Source organism: Vanessa cardui, chromosome 1, assembly GCF_905220365.1.
Source record: "Vanessa cardui chromosome 1, ilVanCard2.1, whole genome shotgun sequence".
Taxonomy (NCBI): domain Eukaryota; kingdom Metazoa; phylum Arthropoda; class Insecta; order Lepidoptera; family Nymphalidae; genus Vanessa; species Vanessa cardui.
Window position 1 is genome coordinate 3,669,024 of NC_061123.1, and position 18,572 is coordinate 3,687,595.

The window sequence follows — 18,572 nt, forward strand, 5'->3', positions numbered from 1 at the left end:
CCAGGAAAAATTAATAATATACCTATTAAAGTTAAATCAGAAAAAAAAAATATATACGATGCGGTAGGATACATATCGAAACTAAGTGTCGCCTGCAGTTTGGCTCGCGTTTTTGGGGTTGCTTGTCAGATATAAGGCAAAAAATTCCCTGCCTGTGTCCTTCTACAGAGTTCAACTTTGCTTCATACTAAATTTCATCTAATTTGGTCCAGTCGCTTAGCCGTGAAAGAGCAATACGCAGAGATACTTTCGCATTTATAAAATTACAAGGTATTTATATAGGGGAAAGACTACAAAGGTTTAATTGGGCACAGTTAAGATAATTTAAATAATAAAGAACTTAAAATATGGAATGTTATATTACTATAGCTTTGCTTGTTATTATGTTACATTGAAGGTGATTATAAAGCTTTATACCATATTCATTAATTACTGAACGTCCTGAATCTACCTAGTATACGAATGATAGATACAGCTGTGTAGACGAATAGAATGGATTATCGAGCTAGATGTTCCTCACAAAGAGAGCCGGGCTGATATAACAGAGAAGGTTTCTAGCTTTGCAATAACCGCATCCAACTGACCTGACCACAATACTGGGTTATACTGGTAAAGTTAAATTCAAATATTTTATGTTATTATTAATAAGTTTCGTTTACATTTCGTTTTATGGGCTGAAAAATGTAGAACATGTCTTAATGTTGAGCATGATAGATTCTGCGTGCTTTGTAATCACCATAAATAGTGCATTATGTAGTGTATATATGTATATACCTATATGTGTATTGTACGTTCTAACATTATGAGGGCTGATATTTTTCAAGTCTACATCAGAATGATTAAAACCATTTTTATGTCTATATCGTTTTCATTGGAAAAGCATTTATAAGCTGTGGCTTTGAAAAACAGAATATTGATTGAATTTAGGAATGAGAGAGTGAGATCAGTCAGAAGGTTCGACAACATTCATTAGTTCAATCAGGGTTCAGGTTGCGACCATGCGAAACTCAAGTAGAGTGCGCCCGTATTTCCATTATAATTCTGAAGCTTAAAATACAATGAGATAGAAAAAAATGAAAATTAATTGAACATGAAAATAAAGACAAAAGTTCTTCAAAACAAATTGAATCTATATTTATAAATAATTTACTTTAAATCTTCGAAATCGTTTATAACCCTATTGTATAGTTAAACCAAAATCATGAAAAGCATTTGATGATAAAAATGTAATTAATTAATAAGGATTTTCCCCTCCTATTTATCTAGTTTATTTTGAAAAACTATAATTATGATTCACTTAAAACAAAATGTGTGACTAAAATAAAATTGGTATAGCACCAATATGAATATAAATTTGTGATTTTTTGTATAAAATATTCGTTTCTAATTATCTCTCCTTAAGTATATGTCTTGAAAATGTAATTAAGGTAGTGCTTTAATTTCTTTGCCGTATATTCTCATTTAGGTCGACTGATGTATCCGTACGTAAATGGTTAGATGTACAAGCGAAACTCTCTCCAATTAGAAGTTTAATTATGTTAGGAAATTCACGTTGACCTTTCGCGTTCCGGATTAATACTGACCGAGAGACAAGAGTTAATCTTGCATTTTTGTTTAATTAAATGAAGGATAAAGTAAATTAAAACGTGTGGAACTCGGTCCACGCGTCAGAAGTTAGAAATATTTTACCGTCAGAAACTTTTCACTCAGACTTGGTCTCATCGCGCCCAAAGAAGTTTGCCTTTAAAACTAATCTTAGTTACTATACGAAAATATTTTGAATATTGTGTTTTCTTTCTACCTTCTATTTGTATATTTAATCAAGATAGATTGGAAACAATTCATCTTTGGACGAAGGATACGTGTCGCTTCAATTGCTTGTGGTATAATAAATATAATATAATTGACAGTATTAATAAATAATAATCTTTTATTTTTTACTCTTAATCTAACTTATAATTACTTAAACGTAAGAAAAAGTTTTGATTAAAAAAATCTGCATAATATGATTACATAAATAATTGTTTCTTCATGTACGTGTGTCATTTCACTATTCTTAAAACGGCTTAACCGACTATGGGGATTTTTTGTGTTTTGAGGGTTTCCCTAGATGGATTACATTGGCAGCCCGATTAGGCAGTTTGCTAAACGATAATACATTTGAAATCAGAATTTATCAAGGAAAAACAAGATTAATCGAGGAAATCCGTAAGCTCTTGCAAGACATCAAACAATATCCCCAAGCAGTTTAATGTTATCGACATTAGTGCAAAACGAAACGGTTTTCTATTCTGAGTGCATTATCTTGTCTCGTTGCCGACCTCCCGTCAGTTGAATATCAATTTGTTCAAATTGTCTCCCCGCTTGAGGGTCCCAAGGTACTTTTAGGGTTATACAAAATTCAACATTGCATTAGTGTACTCTACTATAAACTTTGCTACTAAATTCAATTCTTAACATTACTGGCTAGTACTTTTTCAAGTTCGGACGCGATAAAAGCTAAAAATACAACTTATTATTGTTTTTTTTGAGGGTTGTCTTCAAAAACCTTTTGCTAAATTACCGAAAAAATCTATTAAATTGATTGAAAATTCATTTGCAGATTACTTATTTGGTTTATATTTAATTTGATTGTTTGCTTACATTTTGGAGAGAAATATTTATTTGCAACGGTATTATTTTTTATTATTTTATCTATTTATTAATATTCAAACTTGATAAATAGAATATGTGTATATATTTGCAAACATTACAATGATTGATAAAATATATGTGGGCGAGCTTTCTGTCTGGGTAAAAACAACCCGTGGATTAATTATTTTACCGTCAAGAAGCAACAATATGTATTGATGCGGTTTTTTTTAATAGATACACTGATTCTAGAAGAAGGTTTTTGTATATGATATTTTTTAAAGCATAGTGTGATCGTAAGGCTTTGTTTTTACTTGAGGTGTCAAGGGGTAGACAGCATAAAGGCCGAGCGAGAAAAAATAAAAAGGCCTTTGTCTTAGCGACACTATGAATATAATGAAAAATAACTGCGCCTCTGAAACAGAGATAAGAGATATTGTGCATACTGCGTGGGTTTCGAGAGTTCCTTTGCTTTTTGCTTATTCATTTGGCAATTTTAAAAATTTCCATATTTAGAAGTTTCACGCATCAAGCACATTATATAGATCTTCTGTGAATAGTAAAACTGTTCGAAAATATATTTATCTGCACACTTTAGCTTTATATTTTTTATATGTAAATTGAAATTTAGGACAAAACCGATAGGTATGTGGTGATGTTGTTGGTGGTGGTGTGTATGTAATATGCAAAGACGAAAAACTATCGTAATGCATTCACGTTTAGTTTATTTTAGTTTAACTGTAGCAATAATATACATACTGTAAATACTTTTTCCTGTTCAAACTACATTGAAAAGTGAAGGTGCATGTATTTATATGGTTTGTACAGTAAACGAAATGGAGCGAAAACCATACAGGTTTTCTAAAAATTTATTGGTTCAATTCCAGAATTGACGCTAAATAAATAAACGAGAAATAGAAATAGTTTAAAGTTTTTTTTTTATTTATATATATTCGCTTTCATTCATAAATCCTTTCTATTTTAACAAATTTTACGTTTTTTTTTTTCGAACTTATCTTTGTTGAATTCGTATATTCACGTTTTATTGCTAACGGACGTTAGAGTTTGTTTTTGAATTTAGAATAAAAACTGTGAACCAAAGTTAAAAGTATGAGGAATATCGCGTGTCTTAACTTTATATTTTGATGAAAATTAATAATACACGATTAGATTCTTTCATGATATAGCTGGATTGAAGTCATTGATTCTTTCAGAAATTACTTGAAACGTACCTTACAAATTATAAGTTAAAAAAAATCAAGCCTAGTTGTTTCTTAAAAATACAACTAGGCTTGATTTTTTTTTAATATTAAATAAACGTTATTGTTAATAAATAATACATATATTTTCTTTTAAAAAATCCAAATGAAAAGGGTAATGGTGATTAATTAGTGTCAATGGGTACTTGATTTAAATTCGACAAACTCTTCAATTACTCCTGTTTGTACTAATCTTCCTTATTTTTTTTGGAGATTCCATTTTTAAAAAACAGAACGAAGGTACCAAGTGTGATGCATCTCTAATGTGAAAAGTAAAATAAGGTTTTTTGTAATAAATCTATATGTACAAGCGTGACTATAAAATAAACAAGTAATCACATGAAAATTATCGTTTAAAATATTAGTAAAACATTGACCGATTGTATATTCACGCAAACGAGTCGAACGACTCACGTGCACTTCAGTGTGAATGGCGATTCGTGTTTGCATATTCCATATTTGACGGTTATAATATTGAAAATATTTTCAACTCTAGTGTTTGTTTCAATTTAAAAACTTATATATATGTATAGCGAACGACGGTTATGATCAATTTATTGTTTGAACGTTCCGTCGATAAAACGATTTGAAGGTGTGCTGTAGAGGAAATTGCATGTTAGGAAAATTATTTATTATAATAGATATTAAAAGTCACTTATAAACAATAAGATTGAAAAAATGTAATAATGGGTTCACATAAATCTAAACATTCGTAACTATATAGCTTTTGTTTAAATATAGTGATTACTAAAGTCACACTGCTTCATTATAAAAATGACTGTAGGATGATGTTATAGTTCGACAATAGGATTTGACTCAATATGTTAAGTTAATCTGTATATAAATTATTATGAGTATCAGCGACGCTGGCAGTATTATGGCTTCGGAAAGCACGTAAATCCTTCAGTCCTTTGGCTACTTAATATATCTCCAATTGTATAATATTGCCGTCCCAATGGAGGTTATTACGGTGATAATATAGGTCCCCATTTTTGCATTACAATATTTCTAGCACAGCTACCTGATCTCCCTCACTAAATGTTCGCTAAAATCGCGGCTGAAATCAGCCAGAAGAACTACATTAATAATTCATTACTGTAATAAGCGTAAATGGCTAAACAAAGCATGACCTTTCAATCAAAATCCAAGCTCACCAAACCAACCTATTTACTAAATACACATTTGAAATTAATTTAAATTTAATTCTGCTGAAAAGATTAAAACTTCATTTTATTTATCAAAACTCAAAGTAAATTATAAACGTTATGAATGATATATAAAATGACTCAATAGTCGTAAAGATTTCGCATGAAAGCGAAATCCGCGGCGTCCGTTTCGTTTATTAAACAGCAATTAGCGCTCAGTCGGCGTCCGTGGTTGGATCGGCTCTAGGTCGAAGAACAAAAGCGGCTACCGCGCATTGCTAACCCACTAACGGCTTTGTTTCACGCCCCATCTGCGACGCTATGCAGGTTTTATGTTTATACTATTAGGAGATCATTTTCTTATCTTAACGATTTATCACTCAGAGATTGTCTCTACTATTACAATCGTTAAGCTTTATATATACGTGGAAAACATTTTAATTTATAGAGCACTGATCGACATGACCTATTTGATTAGAAAAAAAGATTGTCAATGTTGACAAAAATAAAGTGAATTGTAAATAAAGTGAAAGACGTTTGAGTTTTGTACTTATTCTATTGTCAGACTTTTATATAAAAAATGATAAGGTTTTAACATAAAAAAATCTTATTTTAAAACAATAAGCTCCATAGAGTCTCCGTGAATTAGTCAAACAGAAAAATATAAAGGACACTGCAACGTTATTACGGCTTAACCTCCGTCTGCAGCTCGTAGTTATTTTCTCAATTAAATCAGGTTCTTTGTCTGACTAATGTTCATCTGTAGCTAAGCCAGTAGCTTACGGAGGCGGACAGGTAAACCGCATTTCCTACGCCACAGCGCAGACAGCTGATTTGTTACACAGAGTTACCTATTAAGCGCATAACGTGGAATGAATAACCGTGTCACTGAACGATTGTTTCGGTCACACAACACGACATACATTTATGTTATTCTATAAATTTAAATCGCCCGTCGCTTTTTTGTTATTCGTTAATGAGTTAACGGATTATATTCGTCAGTTTGACGATTTCACTATAATCTATTTGTTTACCGTAATGCGTTGACAGATTAGAAATAAATAGTGCCCGTCAGCGCTCATTAGTGTTTCGGTCTGAATGGTGAGTGTAATTATAGGCGCAAATGACTTATCTAAGTTTCTAAAGTTGGCGACGCATTGAGAGCGTTGAAAATTATTACAGTGTCAACGACTAAGTTTCTAGTTTTTCTTGCTAGCATAAAAAATGGATTCTTTCAGTTTCTGAATTACAATACGCGGTTACATAGTAAGAATTGGCAATGTCAATATTGTAATATCGTCAATTTTATCTCATCAACATTGACATTTAATCGATAATTCTAATTTTTTATAGGAATAATTATACAACATTCGACGTTTAGTATGCTTTTCATAATAAGAATAGGTAAAAAGATTTTATATTTATACATGGTGATCGGTACTTACTATATGAAAGATTAAATAACGGACTAATCATCAGATTTGTTGTGCTCTGAATTTTCTTGTAATCACCGTTTATGTTTAGAATTCTTATTGTTATGGTTATACTCAACCTTTCAAGCAAATAAATGCCTCGTAACGCAGATATTATATCTCAAACCGAGCAATTACTTGAAACGTCAGATATATTTCGAACCTCGTAGATTTAGCAAACGGTTCCTCTAAAATTCAATTTGCTGAATAAGTAAAAAAATTTGAGACAATCGTTGATTAAGAACAATACACGTAATCTCTATACATATGTCTAACATTAATATGTTCTAAATAATTAATATTGCAAATAACCAAAATTCTTATAAATACAATATCGAGTGCTTAAGTAGTTTCTGTGTATTTTTATGATAATAACTAACTATATTTTTTTGACGTAAGTCACAGCGTTCAATTTTTGAGGAGACTAGTCAGCTAAGCAAGTTTTTAAGCTACTCTACGACAATTTTATTAATATCTAAGCTGTAAGCTAACCGGCCGACGTAACTTCTGTTTATATTGAACGACTTGTGATGCGAAGCAGGAGAGAATGTTTTACTTTCGATTTAATTCTTCCCCTTATTTCGGCCACTATTTGTTTAATGCACACCGTTGATATAATGGAAATCTTTTCATGTTATGAAGGTCAATTGTTTTTTTTATCAATATGATTGAATCATAAAAAAATTAGTTCATAAGCTTCCAGTAATAGAGTCAATATTTTTTTAATAAATTGGTTTCATTAATTCGAGGCCCTATTGCGAATGGTTATATTACATAATGTTCTTAAATTATTTTTATTTAAATAAAAAACCGAAAGACTTATTTGTACTTCTACTTGCTGACTTTTTTGTTTAACTTTGAGATTTGGCAATAAGTGGAAAGTTTTTTTTGCTTTCAATTTGAGATTAAGCAATAATTACAATGTTTTTTTTTGTTTCACTACGTATTATGAGTCTTCGTCGTTTGGATTTTGCAATTCTTGATATTCTGCCTCTTGAAAGTTTTTTTTTATTAAAATATTTGAGAAAAAAGATTTTCCATTCATTTTATCAATCCGAAGGGATTGCAATTCGACACGACTTGAGATGTAACATTCGGGTCTTACTTGTGTTCCTTATCTGAGTTTCCAAGTGCGGCGGCGCTTTAAGGGATGGGGTGACCACTTACCGTCAGCAGGCCGACATACTAATTCGTCCATTTATTTTAAAGGGAATAAATGCGGAAATGCATACACAACTAAATTAAAAACTCCGAACTGCTAATAAGAACTACTTGATAGATGATTTAATTTCTTCGTGTTGCCTACGTATATTTTTGACGCGTAAAAGTTTGCTATAACAAATCCACGTGACGTGGTTATTGTTACCTAGTAACTCCTCAGCCTTGTGAACCTGTGAATGAATAGGCTCTTCACCTATTTTTCAGAACAAGCCTCTAAAGGCGAGGTTGAACAACCGCCTAGGGTTGTAGTCTTAAGAGCTTAGCAATATTGTTTTTCCAGAACAGACTTTATTACGAAGCGAATAAGGTTATTTTTTTAACGTTACGAGTAAATTTGTTTAGTTTAGTACTTACTGTATCAGTCGATGGCTTTTATTACAAATTGATTGGCATAATTTCGTTTGTGCCTGTGTCCGGGTATCACAGCTTTAATTTGAAAACTATTGACCATTCAAAAAACATATACGCTGTAACTCATACTACTTTATTGTTATATTATAAATTGTGCAACATTATAAATAAGTCATTCAAATATATTATAAAACGGTATATTTTAAAACGGTGGAGACTAGTACATAATATATTATGTAGACACAATTTCCGACCCGTGTGTGAGGAGAGAGAGGTATATTACGTACCCGTATATCCTAATATACGGGTACGTAATATACCTATACCCTACCCTCTGACAAGGTGTATGTAAAAATTGATGATGATCGGTTGAGTACTCGGTGTAAGCGTAACAAATACATTCACTTTCTTATTATAATATCAGATGGATAAGTTGTTGTATTACGAATAGTATATTCATAGAAATCGATACCACTAACTTATTGATTGTAATCAGTAAACTAGTTGAAAGGTCAAGGAATTGTAAGAGGTTAGTCGAGGGCATTGTAAAATTTATAGTAGAATAAGCTTCGAATTCGATTCCTTGCAAAGACCCGATAACTTAGGGCATTGGCAAACGATGTGATAAACAAATTAGATAAGGCTGTGCTGAGCCCGGTTGCCGATCTGTCACGTTACCCAACAATTTCCTATGTAATCCTTATAGATCTTGCATATTTTAAAGTATTACAGAACGTAGATATTTTTTGAATTTAGAATTCGTTTCAGATTTTTTCAAGAATTTTTTTTTTTATTTTTTATATTCACGCTCTAACAGTAATACATGTTTACAACAACAACAACAACTACAGCAATGTAAATTTCCACTGCTGGACTAAAGGCCTCCTCTCTCTTTGAGGAGAAGGTTTGGAACATATTCCACCACGCTGTTCCAATGCGGGTTGGTGAAATACACATGTGGCAGAATTTCTATGAAATTTGTTCTAACTACTGGGCCATCTCGACTCATGTTTGCTGTACGTTAATATATTATTGAGTTATGTTGCTGCAAATGTATTTTCCTAACCATCTGTGTTTTTCGCTACATTAAATGTCTGGTTGTGCCGTGGGCGTGGCCTAATGCCGATAGACTGCGTCATTTAGTGAGCCATTCCTTGTCCGTTCAACTTGGCTCGCAATATAATGACAGACGATTGTACTGCTCATAAATATTATTGTATGTGTATTTACTTTTGGTTCAGCACAGCAGAAGTATTTTATGTACTACAACAGTAGTAGTACATTAAACGGTATATACAACGTTAAGAACATGCAAAGTTCTTTATATAATCAGAAATTTATTGAAATAAAATTTTAATTCTAGGTAGTAGGTATAAATGTAATCGTTCACATTATAATAAATAATATTAAGAGGACTTTCAAAAGACATGAAAAGGTTATTAATAGTTTATGAACAATTTAAACAGTTTTGAAGTAGGTACACATTAAAAGCGATTTAATAAAAATCCAATTTGTTATGAGCTAATTTTATTGGATATATGCAACCGTGTGGATATAAAAACTATTATGTCCGTCATATAACTAAAGTGTAGTGGCTTATTAGTTAAATTTATTTTATTGCCACGTGTTCAATGTCAAACTAATAAACGGCATTGGCAATTTGTTATTGTGAGCAAACTACTGATAAAACACCTATCTACTAAGCTAATATATCTTAATGAAAGCACCATGTGTTCTCTTCTCACGTGCCTAATAAAAATCTTGTAACTAGTGACCCACCCTGGCTTCACACGGGTGCAATGCCGATACTAAATATACTATAGAATCAGAATCCGTTGAAATTTTAAAGATCTAAGCATACATAGCGACAGACAGCGATAAGTGACTTTTTCTTGTACTATGTTATAAAATAATGATATCACAAAAGTTAATACCCAGGTAATAATACAAACCTAACATAATTACATGACTTTAATAACGCCTTGATTCGTGTCTTTTTTTAAATCAGTTAAAATACCAATGCTGAAGCAGATATTTTATTTGTAAAACAAATCTACATTTAAATGTAAATCCTATTTAATTATTTCGTTGCGACGAATGAAACTTTTTCAATAGAAAAATAAACGTAGTCGCGTAAAACTTTAGAGACATGACATTATTTTAATTTTATCACCTTGTTTTACTTTACACTAGTTTTAATATTTTTTTGCTTGTTTATAAAAAAATAGGGTATTCATGTTTTATAAAAACTTACTAACTTAACAAATCTCGTATTATAAAATTATTAAACAGAACTCAGAAACTGGCCCACTTTGACAATATACATTTTAATTCGTTCTTGTAGCATTGTTACATATAAAGTTAATTTCTCCTAAGAAAAGTTTACAGACCTCTAATAATGTTTCGTCGCTCATCTATATCAAATATGTTTTACTTTAATGGTATTTTGTACGTATTTTGCGTAACAACATGCAATGTTATTGAACCACGTTGATAATAAATCTAAGGATTGTCATCAATCTCTAGTTATTTTCGGGCCAATTGTATTTTCAGTCCAAAAGAGTTGCACCAATATATGTGCACACTCACGCAGCTGGAATGTTGCCATGCATAATGTGACAAATCGCTCTTATTACTTCCTGGAGCCTCGGCTTGCCCTCTCAAATCCCTCCGTTGGATTTCTTGGACCAATGTTGGCCGCAGTCCAACCACGTGCTCGCAATCTTATTAAACCAATTCAGAGGAATGTCTTACTGATGTTTTTAATACGATAACTGACGAGGAGGTTAATAAATTAACTGAATGTGAAAATTTCTAATACAGGTGTATAATTTCCTTTATTCCTATTTGTTTTGTGTGTCTTTACGTATATCGATTTTAAGATAATTGTTTTACCTTACAAACCCTTTTCAATAGGCATTTGACAAGATTAATTGAGTTTCGAGTCGATTATTTTCGGTAGTATCAACAATCTGAACGAGTGGTTGGTTTACGTTCAATTAAATCATGTAATAAGACGAGTTAAAATATCTTTATGAGATCTACTTCAACAAAGAATATTTGTATTTAATTTATTTAAATGTAAATATTTCTGCGGCTTAGGATATACATTTGTATAACTATTATAATAACGCGCAATTTAGTTTGTGCATGTTTTTAATTTGTTTCCTCAAAGAATCGGCATTGCGACTGAGCGAATGCAGTTCCTTTGTGAAATAAGAATACTTGTTTGTACATTCTTGCCAAAATGCCAGGCGTGATTATTTGCATTATTAACTTTGTATATAAAGCCATAAGTTACGTATACCTAAAATAAATTGTGTATGCGTATTTAATGGTATGCATTCGTTCGTATACTAATACAAATTTATATTTATTTTAAAGGTTTTCCCTGTAATAATCTCTCCTAAAACTGTTAAGATCTTGTTCAAATTCTTTTCTTTTTATATAAAACTGTCGAACGTCAGCTTGGTGCCTGAATGTCTCCTTGGGGAGGAATCCTGCCTGAATTCACGTGGATTTACGGGATAAAACCGCCTAACGAACGATTCGCTTAAAGTAATTATCCTCGGTGACTTTCTCTGGCATATTGATAGATAGGTTTGAAATCACTTTTGGGAAAATGGTTTGAACATTATATATGCTTCTAATGATATATATTATATACTCATAATATTATGTATCCATGTGTATTTTTATATATATTTTGTAAATGATTATTGTCCGGACAGAATAATAAAATACGAATTTTTATAAGTGTTTTGTATCAGCTGCGGTAAGGCACGATAAATCAGCCACGAAATAATATTTCAACTTTGGTAGGTTTTTAAATAAAACTTTTGATTGAATTAATACTCTATAGTCACATATAAGATTTACAGCTACACAACTAAGTTTCATATACATATATTTCGTTTTTTATGTCTCTCTAATGCCATTAATGGTAATGGTTCTAGTGCATGATGATCTGATATTAAATATTTGTCTGTATTGTTATTAGGGATTAATGTCATCGCTTTTATTTAGTAGTAATTATATATCGATAAAATTTTCGGCCTATGGCGTGCTATACAAATTTCCATGGGAATATTAGAGAGTGCTGACCTAAAGATGTTCAATCAACCTTAAAATTGTTATAGGTATTTCAGTTTGTTTGTTACTGTAACAAAAATATGTGGCTTTCACCGGCGAAAGCCTTGAATTTATAATGAAAGAAAACAGAAATAGACATAGGGTGTGTATTGAATAAAACCATCTTTTATTCGTATTATTAAAATTAGGAATTGTACAGCAACGGAGTAGAAAGTATAAGCGCCGTGCACACGAAAGAGAGTACAGAGCGGCGGTGAGGAGGGTCGTGCCGGTTGCCGTTGCGGCATTCGAGTTGGTTTTACCAAGACCAATGTATACATGCCACTCAAAAAATACCCTTATTAGCTCCGCACTCCATAGCCTACAGTAACCACACGGCAACTCCCTAATAAGGAATTAAAGTATTGTTATGTAAAAACTTATACAACAACACGACCCAACTCTTAGATTCGCAGATACTGTCTAAAGCCGAATATAAGTTAAACTTACGCTGTGCATTCGTACTGTGTTTGAAGTTTAAGAGGAAAAGTTGCCATGTAGGTATTCTCCCCTGGGGCGCCTTAAGTTAGCAAATAATTTCCATTCAATCTTATTTTATGTATAGTTATATAAATAAAGTCCGAAACGGGGTGTGTTTCTATTTGGTTAAAAAATTGTGAATTCGAAGACTTTTTAAAATGAAATGATGTAAACTTTTATAAACGCCGTTTGGCTGAAAAATGTAAAAGAAAGATATGAATTTAAAAGTTCTTTGAGAAGAGCTTATACTTACAATAATTATACGGTAATTTTATTTAAAAAGGATTGTCGTTAAATCAAATATGAGTTATGTAAATGAAATTATACTATAGCCAGCGCTTAAATATGTAAGTAGTCACAACAAAAATCAGTGAGCGTGAAACGTATAATTTGTAAGTTGTTTTGAGTCCATATTAACTCTAGTAACTCATTATTATTTCGTAGACGATGCTGGAAAGTGCTACGCCGGTAATGCTACGGTGTTTTGTTTGAAAGCTAACTCTAATACATACATAAGTAGCTTTATGCATAAAATATATTAAAACCACGGTTCGTATGGCTTTTAAACTGATATTAGTTTACTGATTTATTCTTTAAACATAATCCTTTGGTTTTTCTTTAAATGTTTGAATTCTTTGGCGTTCGTTTATTAAAATGTGTTAAATTAATTTGTTGTAGAGATAGTTAAAAAATTAGTAACATATGTATTTTTGCTTCATCCGAAAAGAACAAAAAACCAAAGGTAGTAATTCGTTTGTTAATATTATTTACATATTACATACATAGTTGTTATCACCACTGACTCTCGCTACATATATATAGTAAGAGCTTATAATTATTTTTTATTTTGATAAAGATGTTTACATTTTTAAAATATAAAGAACGATATCGCGCTTTAATAAAAAAACTAAATGTTAATCCTCAGAAAGGCGGCAAAAACAAGACTATCTAGAAAACTGTTTGGTTTCAGCGCAAAATTAATGGTCTGTTTTTAGTAGACGAGAGTTTAATTTAATTCAAGCGAAATCTCTCGTCAGTTATTTTTGCAGATAATAATTAAAAAATATAAAGAACTTTGCTAATCGTATTCTTACCAGTTCTTTAATATTCTACCGAGTCTGTATTATTTCGTATTTACTATAAAAGTTGAGAGGGTTACCTTCTTGTAATAACCTGATGCAACCCGTAAAGTACTGTGGATTGTGTATCACCTTTGCCTTTTTCTACCCATTGCCATCGAAGGCAAAGCTCACATTTACCATCAAATAGCACATTTAGGTTTTATCTTAAGTAAATACTTTTAGCCATTGTGTTTTAAATACATATACATATCGCCGTGGAGTTGGTTCTATGCTTGTTTTGTAAAAGTAGAGTCTATAGATTGTAAGTACCTACAAGTAAAGCACCCATCGTCGCGAAACGAGAACAAAGCGTGTTGAAAGCAGGTGGCGCGTCCGGGTGACCTAAAATGCAGGTGCCAGCTTATGTCACTTATGTAGCGGGAGGCGCAAGGGCAAGATGAGGCGGTAGCGGAAAATATATTTTTTCCTTTGAAATAAATTGCTTTTAATTAATTCCGTCGTCCATTACTTGTTATTAACCTTAGTGTGATGTTTTTAAGGGTTATAATGCAATAAAATAAACTAATAATGTACTAAAGGTAAAATTGTCAGGGCTCTTATACTGATTTGATAACAAAAAAAGATGTGATAAATTAGTTTAATACTTTACGATTTATTGGAGAGGCTCGTTAAGCCGATATAATATTGGATTTTGAGAATAAACATTGCTTGTCGCTACCTCTTTTAAATTGTCGTGTTAACTGAATTTCAACTACCTAGTGTTTGCATTCGTTAATTGTCGAGGGGCCGTACTCAACTTCTGTATAAAAGATATTTTTGTAACAAAAAACACTTGAACAGTGGAACTGTTAACGGTTTCAATTCTTCGGTCAATATTGTTTGGTAGCACGAATGTTCGTACGTGGTACCGCAAATGTTTTTTTATGACTTTCTCTCATATTTTCGTCAAGCTAAACTAATAATTTAACCAACATTACAGAAAATACACATCGAAAACAATTCGGATGTAAGGTAAATATTACAAAAGAGTTTAACATCGATAAATACGTTATTGAGAACGTACGAGCGTGGTAGTGGTTAGTAGTTGATGCGGATCTGTAATGTTTGTTTACCGTCGAATTCTCCTAGTGAGCTTAAAGAGCTACCTATTGATTACTAGTAGCATACAATATATAATGTTAACTTCGTAACGAATATTATAAATAAGGTAGTGAAAATGTGAAAATAAATAAACATTGGACAAGATCACATACATTACTCTGATCCCAATGTAAGTAGCTTAAGCACTTGTATTATGGAAAATTGAAATAACAACGTGATCACAAACAACCAGACCCAAGCTAACATAAACAACTAATGAACTTTTACTACATCGACTCGGCTGGGAATCGAACCCGGGACCTCGGAGTGGCGTACCCAGGAAACCTGTGTACACACTACTTGACCACGTAGGTCGTCGAAAATAATTATATGAATTGAAGATACAATTTTTTATATCTTTGTTGTCTAACAAAGATATAAAAAATTGTATCTTATATGTGGTGAGTCTTCACCACATTATATTTTCAGTATTTCTGGATGATATTGACGTAGTTTGCAATATATAACAATTTGTATACGCAGCACGGACCGATTGCCATAATGTAATTTGTCATTTCCATGTGAATTAATACTTAGTCGTATGCAAATGACAAGTTGTTATTGGGTTATAATACGCTCGGCTGACCGTGACGTTCCGCGTCCGAATATGTTACTCGATGCGAATATCGAATGTGCCTTGCTTGTCCATAGATCTTTGAAGCTGAAGATATTGGAAAAGGTACAGTAAGGAGTAATAACGGCAACTATTGATTCTACAGCTATGCCTTTTTGTTATGTTTTGTTATATCTGTTTGGGATTAAATAACTACTATAATTGGCCCGTACATGGTGACGCAGCATATCAATTTCTAAACCGTTTCAACGATAATAAGTCATAGGTATGCGTTTGACTATAAAATCTATTGTAGTGTAAATACATTGCGACCCAAGGCACCATTTAGCAAGTATTGTATGAGATATTAAAAGCTGTAGCGTATTACCTTTATAGTAATAAATAATTTGTTATATAGTTAATATCTTTCGATTCCATTCTTTAATATCACTACGTATAAAGTCTAATATCTATCTAATATATAATAACCGAATACTAGTTTTTTTATCGAAGTTTAAGAAATAGAAGGTGGTAACCCTATTTCCATTTAATACCTAAGTTCATTGTAACTATGGAAATTCAGTTGCAAACAATAGAGAAGCAAGGGAAACTAGAACCAGTGTCTCGACATAGCCGACAGTGATAGTGATATCTTCCAACAATGCTTTGATGATGAATCCTCGTCGAGCTGGCCGACTGCCAGTGTCGTTCGGTATCTTCATAGCAACTTGGAAACTCACTGCATTTTTAAACTTGAGTACCTTTTTGGATATCTTAAGAAGAGTCCGTAGTAAAGAGGCCGCTGTCTTTACTTATTTTATTTTTTATTCGATACGTCATTGGGTATTATCGTTCGTAGGATGTAGTTAAATATGCCAAGAGAGAAATTGAATATGTATTTATATGAAGATTGTCTTAATCATATTATGTCCATTATAAATCAAAATAACTAAAATAAATGTTTATATATGTAACTATATATTTCTTGTTCACATTCATGCTCGGTTTCTATTTTTAACGAATCGTTATTGTGCATTAGTAATCGATCGTTTTTGAGCTATGGATATGCAATTTCGAAACTTAAGGAGTGATTTTGAAGTAAGTAAAACGAATCGTTTCTTGAATATGGGAATATAATATAACAGTATGAATTAAAAATGAGCTTAAAAGGCTTACTTAAGTCCTAACACTTACGGCTATAAGTCTATGTATGTAAAAGACATATTTATTCTGTGAATGTTAGCGTGTTGGTATTGTAAGCGAAGATAAGTCGCATTTCTAAGACCTAGAAGAATTATGGCTAGTCTCTTACCGCCATCGTTATACGTCAACGTTCTTTACTCTTGATTTATGAAATAAACCTCACTACCAGTAACATGGGCCCGCATGAAAGCAATACTTACATTGGTACTATTTACAACATTCTAAGCAGTAAAACGAACACTGACATTTTGAATAAAATCATTGAAGTTTGAATTGTTTACAAAATGTTAGAGGTACAATTAAATAATATTATATAAATTTACAAAATTCATTGCGACATTTCATTTTAAAAATAGTTTATTCATTTCATTGTACATATTCATTTTTATAATTGGAGTTTGTTTCTATTGTTACGTCAACGAGCTATCGTAACAAACGTAGCAGTTGAATCATTGGATTTCGCAGTGTTCATATCTCGTTTTTCTCGTTTTTATGCTTTTTAGCCGAGTCTGAACTTTTAATATTTCCCGTTCTCATATCTTCAGTGTTTGCATACAGCAGGTGTTTTCATCAACGTTAATTGAAGAGCAAAATGTATGGGCGGTTGGTGCGGCTCTAAACTACGTTCGTGCTAAGCACTTTTCTTAATGTGCCTCGCTACTCTCGTCTCGAGTTCCACGAGAGCCTTAGCGTAGGATTAAGCTTGTTATACTTGACTAACTACGCCGCGTGCGAGAAACTCATATCGTACGCTGAAATAGTTAGTTTTAATTAGACGTTGAACATAGCTAATTATCCATAATGGTACGATAGATAACCAATGTACAAAGTAATTACACATTCATGTTTATTTTTTATGAAGGCATTGTTTTGTATAGGTGGAAATAATATACCAATATGTATGAGAAATATTCCATAGTTTTTGTGACTGTATCGTGACGCATGCCGTTAAAGTAGCGCCTTTGTGTTGTATAATGTTGCTATCAATTCGAAATTCCAAATTTGAAATCAGTCGTCCCAATTCGCCATCTGTACGTCCACAAACGGAATATTAGATGCATACGTTTGAGAGACACGGCGGTATAAACGGTGGGATGATGACCGGGATCGCGTCGTTTCTTTAATGTATAAAAGATGACGAGAGCGTTGAACGTAGATGGGTTGTTTATACGGAATGAATGTTGGTCTTCAAGTGTTGTTCTTCATCTTTAGTACGGAATAACGTTCATTATATATTTATATTTCATTAAAAATTGCATATTTCTATATCGATGCTGAGTTTTCCTTCTTTGATAATCCAATACACTATAACTTAAAAAATATACAGAAATACAAAAATATACCTTTTAACTGATTTAGGCCCCGGCAGTCATTCTCATGGGGGATTAAATAATGGCGCGTGTGATTTTATGGCACAGCAATTTAAATTCAGGAATTTGGGATCTGAAGCTTTATAAACTAGCCATTAGACTGACAAGGCAGCTAATGATGGACTAATCTTCCATATGCCGAGTAATACGTTACTGTCACGAGATATTTACTACCGAACTATCGTATTAGCTTTATAGTGACACACCTGAAATCATTAATTTAAATTAATGAGTGGAATAATATAATGTCGTCCATATCAACAGTCCTGTGTCAAATCAATGCTTGCTCTGCGAATACTTAATTTTTAATTATTAACAACTCTTAATAACAACAGCCTGTAAATTTTCCACTTCTGGGCTAATGTATCCTCTCTCTTTGAGGAGAAGGTTTGTAACAAAACCATCACCCTTTTCCAATGCAGGTTGGTGGAATACACATGTACCAGATTTTCTATGAAATTAGACACAGGCAGGTTTCCTCACGATATTTTCCTTCACCGCCGAGCACGATATTAATTATAAACACAAATTAAG

The 18,572-nt window shown here is 32.2% G+C and overlaps 1 protein-coding gene across 5 annotated transcripts in view; it reads left to right on the top strand.

Annotated features, from left to right (window-relative positions):
* The window catches only part of LOC124530463 (kinesin-like protein KIF13B), a 132,386-nt gene that overhangs the window by 74,698 nt on the left and 39,116 nt on the right, over nucleotides 1-18,572 (top strand). The window lies entirely within an intron of this gene.